Source organism: Pseudophryne corroboree, chromosome 8, assembly GCF_028390025.1.
Source record: "Pseudophryne corroboree isolate aPseCor3 chromosome 8, aPseCor3.hap2, whole genome shotgun sequence".
NCBI classification, from domain to species: domain Eukaryota; kingdom Metazoa; phylum Chordata; class Amphibia; order Anura; family Myobatrachidae; genus Pseudophryne; species Pseudophryne corroboree.
Window position 1 is genome coordinate 299,033,859 of NC_086451.1, and position 13,677 is coordinate 299,047,535.

At 46.6% G+C, this 13,677-nt stretch overlaps 1 protein-coding gene and 1 pseudogene across 1 annotated transcript in view; both read right to left on the bottom strand.

Annotated features, from left to right (window-relative positions):
• The window catches only part of AKAP14 (A-kinase anchoring protein 14), a 90,593-nt gene that overhangs the window by 50,086 nt on the left and 26,830 nt on the right, over nt 1-13,677 (bottom strand). The gene's annotated exons all lie outside the window — the stretch shown is intronic.
• On the bottom strand, nt 1,911-2,029 carry LOC134950210 (5S ribosomal RNA; annotated as a pseudogene).

Consider the following 13,677-nt stretch of genomic DNA (forward strand, 5'->3'; position numbering starts at 1 on the left):
GACACAGAGACAGGTGAGAGGCTGCTGGTGAGACACAGGGGAGGTGAGAGGCTGCTGGAGGGACATGGGGAGATGAGAAGTTGCTGGAGAAACACAGGGGAGGTGAGAGGCTGCTGGAGGGACACAGGGGGAGGTGAGAAGTTGCTGGAGAGACACAGGGACAGGTGAGAGGCTGCTGGTGGGACACAGGGGAGGTGAGAGGCTGCTGGAGGGACCTGGGGAGGTGAGAAGTTGCTGGAGAGACACAGGGGGAGGTGAGAGACTGCTGGAGAGACACAGGGACAGGTGAGGGGCTGCTGGTGGGACACAGGGAGGTGAGAGGCTGCTGGAGGGACATGGGGAGGTGAGAAGTTGCTGGAGAGACACAGGGGGAGGTGAGGGACTGCTGGAGAGACACAGGGACAGGTGAGAGGCTGATAGTGGGACATAGGGAGAGGGAGGTGAGAGGCTGCTGGAAGGGCATGGGGAGGTGAGAAGTTGCTGGAGAAACACAGGGGAGGTGAGAGGCTGCTGGAGGGACACAGGGGGGGGGGGTGAGAAGTTGCTGGAGAGACACAGGGAGGTGAGAGACTGCTGGAGAGACACAGGGACAGGTGAGAGGCTGCTAGTAGGAAACAGGGAAGTGAGAGGCTGCTGGAGGGACATGGGGAGGTGAGAAGTTGCTGGAGAGACACAGGGACAGGTGAGAGGCTGCTGGTGGGACACAGGAAGGTGAGAGGCTGCTGGAGGGGCATGGTGAGGTGAGAAGTTGCTGGAGAAGTACAGGGGGAGGTGAGAGACTGCTGGAGAGACACAGAGACAGGTGAGAGGCTGCTGGTGAGACACAAGGAGGTGAGAGGCAGCTGGAGGGACATGGGGAGGTGAGAAGTTGCTGGAGAGACACAGGGGAGGTGAGAGGCTACTGGAGGGACACAGGGGGAGGTGAGAAGTTGCTGGAGAGACACAGGGACAGGTGAGAGGCTGCTGGTGGGACACAGGGGAGGTGAGAGGCTGCTGGAGGGACCTGGGGAGGTGAGAAGTTGCTGGAGAGACACAGGGGGAGGTGAGAGACTGCTGGAGAGACACAGGGACAGGTGAGGGGCTGCTGGTGGGACACAGGGAGGTGAGAGGCTGCTGGAGGGACATGGGGAGGTGAGAAGTTGCTGGAGAGACACAGGGACAGGTGAGAGGCTACTGGTGGGACACGGGGAGGTGAGAAAATCGCAAAACCTACAATCTATTTTGGTTAAGAGTCATTACCAAAAGAGAAAGGAAAATAGCCATACGTGGATTACAAGGAAACCAGAGGGCTTCCACATACTGTATGTGGAAAATCTACTTGTAATACTTGTATACATTTGGAGGTTGTTTTGCAAAGAAGCAAAAGAAAGACTGTTTGGTATGTCTCTCTGGGGCACACTTTATTTAAATTGACTGAATAATGAAGTTATGAAACCATAGATTGTATATGAAACATTAAAACTTAACTTTTAATATATTCTACAGACGAAAAAAAATATATAATAATAATGTAAGGAAAAAATTAATTAATTAGTAATGTAAGGAAAAAAGTGTCGCTGTATAAATCAGCAAAATAGGTTAAAACAAGTATTAAATAGCATATGTAGATAACGATATAGTGATATGTCACTCGCTAAGTTAAAAGTGGGTGGCAGAAGGTTTGTCTATACACCCACTGGATTTTAAGCGAGTATTACTGTTAGACATTTGTCCAGTGCGAAAATAGAAATTCTTGTTATCTCTATCAATTTATGATTGGATAAACACATGTATATTTCATATGAGAGATACAAGAAAAACCGGCTTTTATATCACCGGACTCCTATTAAAGTGGTCAGCTGTAATGTGTATTCTGCAATGTTAACTTGCAAATAAGTTTTGCTGATCGACAAAAGGTATAAACCTTAATAAGACTACAGTACCCAGTATTCCCAGAGGGTCACCCTTTCTGGTACTGATCGGGCCCAATGCTGCTTGGCTTCCAAGATCAGACGAGATCGGGCAGATCCAGCATGGTATGACTGTAGAAAATATAGTAAATACCTCTCAGCATAGGAAATGAACGTTATGGTAAGAACTTACCGTTGATAACGTGATTTCTCTTATGTCCACAGGTATCCACAGGATAACATTGGGATATTGTCGAGCGACAGCGAAAATGGCACCAACACGGTCACAAGCTTTCTGGCCTCCCAGGATGCATTGGGGCCTCCACTATATAGTCCCGCCCACTGATTCAGTCAGATCAGTTCTTTCCACAGCGATTATAGGCAGGAACATTAGGTAGAGACCTGTACAGGCGATAAGAACACACATGCACACCCTTCCATACAAGAAGGAAGAGGTTTTTAGTGTTTGTCTAGATCCTCAAATCAGATGCGTCCGGGTGGGATCCCTGTGGATACCTGTGGACATAAGAGAAATCACGTTATCAACGGTAAGTTCTTACCATAACGTTCAATTCTCTGGCTGGGTCCACAGGATTATCCACAGGATAACATTGGGATTCCCAAAGCCATTTTAGTGGTGGGGACGCTCCTGATTGCACAGGAGGACCTTTCGCCCGAAGTCTGCGTCATGAGAGGCAAAAGTATCCAAGGCATAATGTCTGATGAATGTGTTTATGGAAGACCATGTGGCTGCCTTACATATCTGTTCTGCTGATGCACCCTGTTGTGCTGCCCAAGAAGGACCTACCTTACGTGTAGAGTGTGCAGAGACATTAGCCGGAATAGGGAGATCTGCATGAGAATAAGCTTCAGATATTACCATTCGGAGCCATCTCGCCAGCGTCTGTTTACTAGCAGGCCAACCTCTCCTATGGAATCCGTAGAGGATGAAGAGGGAATCTGTTTTCCTGATGGCACTAGTACGATCTATGTAGATTTTTAAAGACCGGACCACGTCCAGTGACGCTTCTCCCGCAGATAGTCCCGATACCTGAAAAGCTGGGACTACAATCTCTTCATTCAGGTGAAACTTTGACACCACCTTTGGAAGATAACTAGATCTCGTTCTGAGAACTGCTCTGTCTGGAAAAAAACTTAGGAAAGGAGACTTACATGATAATGCTCCTAAATCTGACACTCTTCTGGCTGACGCCATTGCCAGTAAAAAAAGAACTTTAACCGTTAACCACTTAAGATCTGCTCTCTCAAGTGGTTCAAACAAAGGACCCTGGAGAAATTTAAGAACTATATTCAAATCCCAGGGAGCTGCAGGAGGAGGAGGACCAAATGGAGGTTGAATATGTACTACTCCTTGGAAAAAAGTACGTACATCCTGTAGGTCAGCAATCTTCTGCTGAAACCATACAGTCAACGCTGAGACTTGCACCCTCAAGGAAGCAACCTTCAACCCCTTATCCAATCCTGCCTGCAGAAAATCCAAAATTCTAGCTACTTTAAAGGCTCTTGGATTGTAATTTTTTCCAGAACACCAATGAATATAGGCTTGCCATATTCTATGATATACACGGGCCGAAGAAGGCTTTCTTGCTCTAAGCATGGTTTGGATTACTTGCTTTGAAAATCCTTTAGCCTCTAAGATAGAGGTTTCAACAGCCACGCCGTCAAAGACAGGCGATCCAGATGACTGTGACAACAAGGACCCTGCATTAACAGATCTGAACGTTGAGGGAGCAGTATCGGTGCTTCCACGGACATTCTCCACAGATCTGTGTACCAATGCCTTCTTGGCCAAGCTGGAGCTATTAGAATGTTTGCTCCTTTTGCCTGTTTTATCTTTCTCACTACTGTGGGTAATAGAGATATTGGAGGGAACAGATATGCCAGCTGAAACCTCCATTCTACTGACAGTGCGTCTACCAGGACTGCTCCTGGGTCCCTTGTTCTTGATCCGTACCTCGGAACTTTGTTGTTTAGACGAGACGCCATAAGGTTTATCTCCGGTAGACCCCATCTGTTCACCAGTGTTTGAAACACTTCTGGGTGTAGTGCCCATTCGGTTTCCTGAATGGTGTGCCGACTGAGAAAATCCGCTTCCCAATTTAGTACACCCGGGACAAATACTGCTGACAATGCTGGGAGATGGAGTTCTGCCCACTTTAGAATGGGAGTTACTTCCTCCATCAGACTCTTGCTGTGAGTCCCTCCTTGATGATTTAGGTATGCTACTGCCGTCGCATTGTCTGAGCGGATATGGACTGGTCTTCCTTGTAGATTGTCCTTTGCCTGAACTAGGGCCAAGTAAATGGCTCTTATTTCTAACAGATTTATCGGCAGGCGACTTTCCCTTGCGGTCCATTTTCCCTGGAACCATAGGCTTCCGAGTACCGCCCCCCAACCTTGCAGGCTGGCATCTGTCGTCAGGACTTGCCACTCTTTTATCCAAAAGGGTCTCCCCTTGTTTAAATGGTCTGTCTGTAGCCACCATGCTAGAGACCTTTTTACATTTACTGGAATCTTTATCATCTGCTTCTTTATTGTTTGATGATTTCCGTTCCATTTTGTCAAAATGAGATGCTGCAATGGTCTGGAGTGGAATTGCGCATATTCCACCATGTCGAACGTTGATACCATCAGACCCAACAGCCGTATTGCTGCATGGACTGACATTGTCTGGGCTTGCAACGCTTCCTGAGCCATGACCTGCACCTTGACTATTTTCTTCTCTGGTAAGAGAACTCTCTGTAGGTCTGAATCCAATATGGCTCCCAAATGAACCATCCGCTGTGATGGATTCAGGGACGATTTCTCCCAATTTATGAGCCACCCGTGTCTCTGTAAACAAACTATCGTCTGTTGGAGATGGCTCAACAGTAAATCTTGCGACTGTGCTAAGATTAATAGGTCGTCTAGGTATGGGAATATCCTTATCCCTTGTTTGCGCAGACAAGCTGCCATAACCACCATGATCTTGGTAAACACCCTGGGTGCTGTAGCTAGCCCGAAGGGCAGAGCTTGGAACTGGAAGTGTTCCTTGAGGATGGCAAACCTGAGGTAACACTGATGTGATAGTGCTATAGGCACATGTAGGTAAGCATCCCGCACATCCAGAGATACCATATAGTCTCCCGGTTCCATAGCCAACATTATGGAGCGTAACGTCTCCATGTGGAACTTCGGGATCCATATGTAATTATTCAACATCTTCAGATTTAGAATTGGTCGATATGACCCATTTGGTTTCTGGATTAGAAACAGATTGGAGTAATACCCCTGTCCCTTTTGTGATGGAGGTACTGGGACAATCACACCTGACTGCAGTAATTTTTGGACTGCTTCTTGCAGGGCATTGGCCTTCGACTCTATACGAGACGGGCTGGTGCAAAAAAATCTTTGAGGAGGCTGCCTCCTGAATGGGAACCCATACCCCTGAGATACTACCTTCTGCACCCAGGCATCTGTTGTTGACTGTTGCCATGTGTGTGTAAATTGCAGGAGTCGGCCCCCAACCCTGGAATCCTCCAGGCGGAGGCCCGTCTCTTCAGGCTGAGGGTTTCTGTTCAGGTTTGGAAGCTGGCTTTTTGCTAGCCCACTGCTTCCTACCCCTTTTAAACTGGGGTTGTTTAGGCTCCTCTTTACCTTTCGCTTTGCTTTGCCAGCGAAATGAGCGAAATTTTAAACCCTTGGACTTAGGGTTGTAGGTAGCCGGAAATCTGACCTTCTTCGATTCAGCCTCTGACTCTAGGATATCCGATAAAGGTTTTCCAAATAATATATTACCCATGAAAGGCAATGCTTCCAATTCCTTCTTGGACTCCGCATCTGCCTTCCAGGTCCGTAGCCAGACTGCTCTGCGAGCGACTACTGCCAGGGCTGAAGCTTTAGAAGCAACAGTGCCTACATCAATGGCTGCTTCTTCTAAATACTGGGCAGATTGTCTTAAACGGCAAAGACGATCCTCTTGCTCCCTAGTAGGAGAGGGGATGTCATTCTCTAGTTCCTCTATCCATTCGCCCATTGCCTTTGCTACCCAGGCCGAAGCCATAGCAGGTCTTACCACTGCACCCACAAGAGAAAAAATATTTTTCAATAGGCTCTCTACCCTCCTGTCTGTGACATCATTCAAAGAGGTAGATGACAGTGGCAAAGCAGATTTGTGCACGAGTCGCAGAACATGTGCATCTACTTTTGGAGGAACTTCTCTCTTCGAACAATCTCCAGCAGGAAATGGATAATAAGAATCCCATCTCCTAGGAATCTTATACTTTTTACCGGGCGCTGCCCAAGACTCATCCATCATTTCCGTCAACTCCTCTGACGCTGGAAATTCAGCTTTCACTGACTTTGTTCGTTTGAATACAGGTGCTTTTGCTTTTAACGCTGTCTTGGCTGGTTCTTCCAGAGAAAGCACAGCCTTTACTGCATTAATGAGTTCAGCTACATCATCTGAACTAAAGCTCTGCGACTGATCATCATACGGAGTTGAATCTATTGTTTCCGCATCATCATCCGATGTATCCTCTTGTGTAGTCTGCCATACAGACGTATCTGTCTTAGTCTTACCTACCCCTTGGTTGCTTGTAGAGGCTACTGGAACCAAACCATAGGAAGGGAGCTGCATGTATGGGTTCATAGTGTAACCTAACCCCTGAGGTGGTGCTACTGGAGCTAACCTGTCCGCTATTGAAGACAGAGTCTTTGCGAACATATTCCATGGTGGCTCTACTGGAGGTTGAACTAACTCCTGTTTTTTACTTCGCTGAAAAGCGAAACAGTTTGCACACAAACCCTCATAAGTGACCAATTGAATCATATCAATTACCCCTGACTTACAAGATAAGCATGTTAGGGCTGTAGGAGTGCTTGACAAACTCTCCTCATCACTTTTGCCACTCACAGACATTTTTTCTGATATTGACTACACAATTTTGTGACTGAACCACACCCTATAATCAGTATATAGAGGTGAAATCAATCTGACCACAGTGCACCTGATTTGAGGGTCAGAACAGGACTGACATTACACAGAAAAGTCAGCACACATACTAGCAGTCAGTCACATGTTAAAGCATTAGACATTGTCATATGAGAATACAACCTCCATAATAACTTATACATAAGTAGGAAATTTGTACTTCTGTTTAACTGGTTCTTTTTCAACATAACATGCAGAAAACACAGTAATATACAGGTCTCATATGCAATAGGTACTAAAAATTAACAGTGCACACTAAGAAGTAGAAGGAATTTTTAGTACTGTATACCCTGCCTCCAGGGAGCGGGATACAGGGAGACCCACCACACTTCCATATCCAAGCAAAGACGCTCGAAAGACGCTGAGTGGATTCAGACGCTACTGGTGTACACTGCCGCTCTTGGTAACTGATAACGGACACGGACGCTCACCAACGGACACGGACGCTGAGCGACTCCACGTGCATGCAGACACTAAAGGCCTGCGACTCGGTCTGGGCGGGTTTATATCCAGTGTACACAACCGCAGCGTCTAAGCTGCGACCGAGTACCCTCGTGGTAGCGTCTGAACCGGAAGTGAGGTTATTCAGTTCATGAAACGAGAGACCCGCGGGAACTGGCCATGAACTCGGAGGAGGGACGGCCAGGAGAGCGTCTGAAACCCCCTGTTGACTTAAACTCCCAGGATCGCGGCCTCACCTAGTCCTGGCGCCTATGATCCCCGGAGCGTAGCGCTGTCACACTCGAGATGTTCGGCGCATCAACACGCTGTTTGTAGTCTCCACCAAATCAGCGTAGCTGTGTCCTGACCCCTCTAGTAAGAGGAAGTCCATATACTCACTCTCTCCCCATGCTCCGGCCACAGCCTGGTAACGTCTGCTGGACCTGCTAGAACATCCGACACAGACGCCCGTCGAGACAGCACTGTACCGCGAAGGTAAGCGTTGTTGCGACCCGGTGGGGAGTTGTTGGAGCGACTCTTTCTAATACACGTTTAAGACGCTGTTAAGAGAAGTCGCTCAAACAAAAACAGTAAGTCTATAAAAATAAAGTAATGAAAACTTGAGGCTGCTTTCACAGCAGCCCTGTGACCATGCGGCTTCCTGCCGCACCAAGCAAAAAACTGATCTGACTGAATCAGTGGGCGGGACTATATAGTGGAGGCCCCAATGCATCCTGGGAGGCCAGAAAGCTCGTGACCGTGTTGGTGCCATTTTCGCTGTCGCTCGACAATATCCCAATGTTATCCTGTGGATAATCCTGTGGACCCAGCCAGAGAAATAGCTGCTACTTTAAGCAAGTTGTATTTCCGTGATCAGGATAATGGTGTTATCTATAGCCAATTAATGGCCCTAGAGAAAACCCCCCATGATTTTCAGGGGAACCAAAATATGGAGAAATTATTCACAGAGGAAATCCTCCACATAAGAATTGTGGTGAGGAACACATACAAGATTCACCTCGAACGAATTATGGTGAGGCAAATATAGTAATGGTATGTCACAATTAATGTGATGGAATTGTGGTAGACAATCTTGCAGAATACCATATGATGAATCTTGTATAAAAATTGACATTGATTGTTGTATGAAGCTGTCTAAGCAGCACACTATCTCAATGTAACGAGATACAGTTATTTTTAAATAGTTGCCACAATACAAGGTTGCTAAGTATAATGTGAAAATAATAATTCATGTAACAACATGACAATACACTTGGAATACACCACTTGGGCTGCAAAGGCAGCTAACTGTTCAATCATACAAACAATTTGACATAAAATGTTGCATAAAGATGTCTGAGCAGCACAATGTCTTCTTGTATACAGATGCAATTGTTTTTAAATAGACCACATGGGCTGCAAGAAGCAGCTGACTTCTATCGCTGAAAGATACAATTATTTATATATAATTGTCACAATAACAAATTGCTGAAAATATTGCAGAAATGCTGACTCAAATCTCAACATAAGATTTTTTTAAGAAATTCAATATTAGATCCAGCACATACGCTGTGAAAGCAGCTGATAATCTGTTTACAAATAAATAAATTCATATAGAATCCAATTATGTTTAGAAAATAATCACAGTTAATGAGAACAGATTATCAATAAATAAGCACTGCTCTGTTAATATATGGGTGAAAGCTCTCCTGCAGTCAGGATGCCTGAAATCAAAGATAAATGCCTGACTATATTGGTGAAGCTAGTGATAGAAATAATTAATTATTAGAATGATTAAAAAGTTATTTGTAGCACCTGTAAATTGACAGCTGACAATACAATTCCCTGCACTGGATAAGTGCCATGTATATGTGCAAGGATTGAATTATTGCACTAATTGACAGCTGAAAGATGGTTACCATGCACTGGGTGAATACCCTGTATATGTGTGAGGTAACCAGGGAAACGTCAGGCAATTATTATTCCCGGCATGAGTGTTGCCGGGGAAACGATCCGTGCAACATGCACAGAATAGGGCAGCTTCTCCCTTGTACCTGCGCTGGGCACACAGGGAGAAAACTGACCAGGAGGCTTTGATCCGCTGCAGGGAGCAGTGTTATTTTTTTTTTTGTATAATCTGTTTTTATTGAAACGAATACAGACTTATAACAGCTTGTTAACACGTATAAATATCAATCAACAGCATAATAAAGTGACAAATTTGAGCATAAACAAAATAGTAGCCGAGTGTTCAATATGTCTAAAGTCTGCGCTAACATTTTTGAACTAAGAAACATGATAGAACATAGATATAGGACGAGAAAAAGAAAACAATAGAGGAGAAAGGTGACTGAGCCGAGCATGCTGAAAGAAGGAGGAAAGAATATGTGTAATGAACCGATAGATTTAAACATATTGGTCCGGGGTCCATGCCAAATAGCGAACAACAAAGTGACCCCCACCACCCGCTTCATTTCACAGAGGAAAATAAGAATTTACTCACCGGTAATTCTATTTCTCGTAGTCCGTAGTGGATGCTGGGCACTCCGAAAAGGACCATGGGGAATAGCGGGCTCCGAAGGAGGCTGGGCACTCTACAAAGATTTAGGACTACCTGGTGTGCACTGGCTCCTCCCACTATGACCCTCCTCCAAGCCTCAGTTAGGACACTGTGCCCGGACGAGCGTACACAATAAGGAAGGATTTTGAATCCCGGGTAAGACTCATACCAGCCACACCAATCACACCGTACAACTCGTGATATGAATCCCAGTTAGCAGTATGAAACAACTGAGCCTCTCAACAGATGGCTCAACAATAACCCGATTTAGTTAACAATAACTATGTACAAGTATTGCAGATAAACCCCACTTGGGATGGGCGCCCAGCATCCACTACGGACTACGAGAAATAGAATTACCGGTGAGTAAATTCTTATTTTCTCTAACGTCCTAGTGGATGCTGGGAACTCCGAAAGGACCATGGGGATTATACCAAAGCTCCCAAACGGGCGGGAGAGTGCGGATGACTCTGCAGCACCGAATGAGAGAACTCTAGGTCCTCCTCAGCCAGGGTATCAAATTTGTAGAATTTTGCAAACGTGTTTGCCCCTGACCAAGTAGCTGCTCGGCAAAGTTGTAAAGCCGAGACCCCTCGGGCAGCCGCCCAAGATGAGCCCACCTTCCTAGTGGAATGGGCATTTACAGATTTTGGCTGTGGCAGGCCTGCCACAGAATGAGCAAGCTGAATTGTACTACAAATCCAGCGAGCAATAGTCTGCTTAGAAGCAGGTGCACCCAGCTTGTTGGGTGCATACAGGATAAACAGCGAGTCAGATTTTCTGACTCCAGCCGTCCTGGAAACATATATTTTCAGGGCCCTGACAACGTCTAGCAACTTGGAGTCCTCCAAGTCCCTAGTAGCCGCAGGCACCACAATAGGCTGGTTCAGGTGAAACGCTGACACCACCTTTGGGAGAAATTGGGGACGAGTCCTCAATTCTGCCCTATCCATATGGAAAATCAGATAAGGGCTTTTACATGATAAAGCCGCCAATTCTGACACACGCCTGGCTGAAGCCAAAGCCAATAACATGACCACTTTCCACGTGAGATATTTCAGATCCACGGTTTTTAGTGGCTCAAACCAATGTGATTTTAAGAAACTCAACATCACGTTGAGATCCCAAGGTGCCACAGGAGGCACAAATGGGGGCTGAATATGCAGCACTCCTTTCACAAATGTCTGAACTTCAGGTACTGAAGCTAGTTCTTTTTGAAAGAAAATCGACAGAGCCGAGATCTGTACTTTAATGGAGCCTAGTTTTAGGCCCATATTCACTCCTGCTTGCAGGAAATGCAGAAAACGACCTAGTTGAAATTCCTCTGTTGGGGCCTTTTCGGCCTCACACCATGCAACATACTTCCGCCATATGCGGTGATAATGCTTTGCTGTAACCTCTTTCCTAGCTTTAATAAGCGTAGGAATGACTTCCTCCGGAATGCCCTTTTCCTTCAGGATCCGGCGTTCAACCGCCATGCCGTCAAACGCAGCCGCGGTAAGTCTTTTAACAGACAGGGCCCCTGCTGTAGCAGGTCTTGTCTGAGCGGCAGAGACCACGGGTCCTCTGAGATCATCTCTTGAAGTTCCGGGTACCACGCTCTTCTTGGCCAATCCGGAACCACGAGAATTGTGTTTACACCTCGCTTTCTTATTATTCTCAATACCTTTGGTATGAGAGGTAGAGGAGGGAACACATAAACTGACTGGTACACCCACGGTGTCACTAGAGCGTCCACAGCTATCGCCTGAGGGTCTCTTGACCTGGCGCAATACCTCTCTAGTTTTTTGTTTAGGCGGGACGCCATCATGTCCACCTGTGGACGACCCCACTGATTTACAATCATTTGGAAAACTTCTGGATGAAGTCCCCACTCTCCCGGGTGGAGGTCGTGCCTGCTGAGAAAGTCTGCTTCCCAGTTGTCCACTCCCGGGATGAACACTGCTGACAGTGCTAGTACATGATTTTCCGCCCATCGGAGAATCCTTGTGGCTTCTGCCATTGCCATCCTGCTTCTTGTGCCGCCCTGTCGATTCACATGGGCGACTGCCGTGATGTTGTCTGACTGGATCAGCACCGGCTGGTGTAGGAGCAGGGATTTTGCTTGACTTAGGGCATTGTAAATGGCCCTTAGTTCCAGAATATTTATGTGAAGGGAAGTCTCCTGACTTGACCATAGTCCTTGGAAGTTTCTTCCCTTTGTGACTGCCCCCCAGCCTCGTAGGCTGGCATCCGTGGTCACCAGGACCCAGTCCTGTATGCCGAATCTGCGGCCCTCCAAAAGATGAGCACTCTGCAGCCACCACAGAAGAGACACCCTGGTTCTTGGGGACAGGGTTATCAAGCGATGCATCTGAAGATGCGATCCGGACCACTTGTCCAACAGGTCCCACTGAAAAATCCTGGCATGGAATCTGCCGAATGGAATTGCTTCGTAAGAAGCTACCATCTTTCCCAGGACCCGCGTGCAGTGATGCACCGATACCTGTTTTGGTTTTAGGAGGTCTCTGACTAGAGTAGACAACTCCCTGGCTTTCTCCTCCGGGAGAAACACTTTTTTCTGGACTGTGTCCAGAATCATTCCCAGGAACATTAGACGTGTCGTCGGGACCAGCTGTGACTTTGGGATATTCAGAATCCAGCCGTGCTGGCGCAGCACTTCCTGAGATAGTGCCACTCCCACTAACAACTGTTCCTTGGATCGTGCCTTTATTAGGAGATCGTCCAAGTATGGGATAATTAAAACTCCCTTTTTTCGAAGGAGTATCATCATTTCCGCCATAACCTTGGTAAATACCCTCGGTGCCGTGGAGAGTCCAAACGGCAGCGTCTGGAATTGGTAATGGCAATCCTGTACCACAAATCTGAGGTACTCCTGGTGAGGATGGTAAATGGGGACATGCAGGTAAGCATCCTTGATGTCCAGGGATACCATGTAATCCCCCTCCTCCAGGCTTGCAATAACCGCCCTGAGCGATTCCATCTTGAACTTGAATTTTTTTATGTATGTGTTCAAGGATTTCAAATTTAAAATGGGTCTCACCGAACCGTCCGGTTTCGGCACCACAAATAGTGTGGAATAGTAACCCCGGCCTTGTTGAAGTAGGGGTACCTTGATTATCACCTGCTGGGTGACAGTTTATCCGACCACGCAGCGGCAGCACTGCACATCCATGCTGACGCAATAGCTGGTCTAAGTATAATGCCTGAGTGTGTATATACAGACTTCAGGATCGCCTCCTGCTTTCTATCAGCAGGTTCCTTAAGGGCGGCCGTATCCTGAGACGGTAGTGCCACCTTTTTAGACAAACGTGTGAGCGCTTTATCCACCCTAGGAGGTGTTTCCCAACGTAACCTATCCTCTGGCGGGAAAGGGAACGCCATTAGTACCTTCTTAGGAATTACCAATTTCTTATCAGGGGAAGCCCACGCTTCTTCACACACTTCATTTAATTCATCTGACAGGGGAAAAACTACAGGTAGTTTTTTCTCCCCAAACATAATACCCTTTTTTGTGGTACCTGGATGTAAATCAGAGATATTTAACACCTCTTTCATTGCCTCAATCATGCAGTGAATGGCCTTAATGGGCATTAAATTTGACTCATCGTCGTCGACACTGGTGTCAGTATCCGTGTCGACATCTACTTGTGCCATCTGAGATAGCGGGCGTTTCAGAGCCCCTGATGACTTTTGAGACACCTGGACAGGCACGAGCTGAGAACTCGGCTGTCCCGCAGTCGGCATGTCGTCAAATTTCTTATGTAATGAGTCTATACGTGCACTAATTTCTT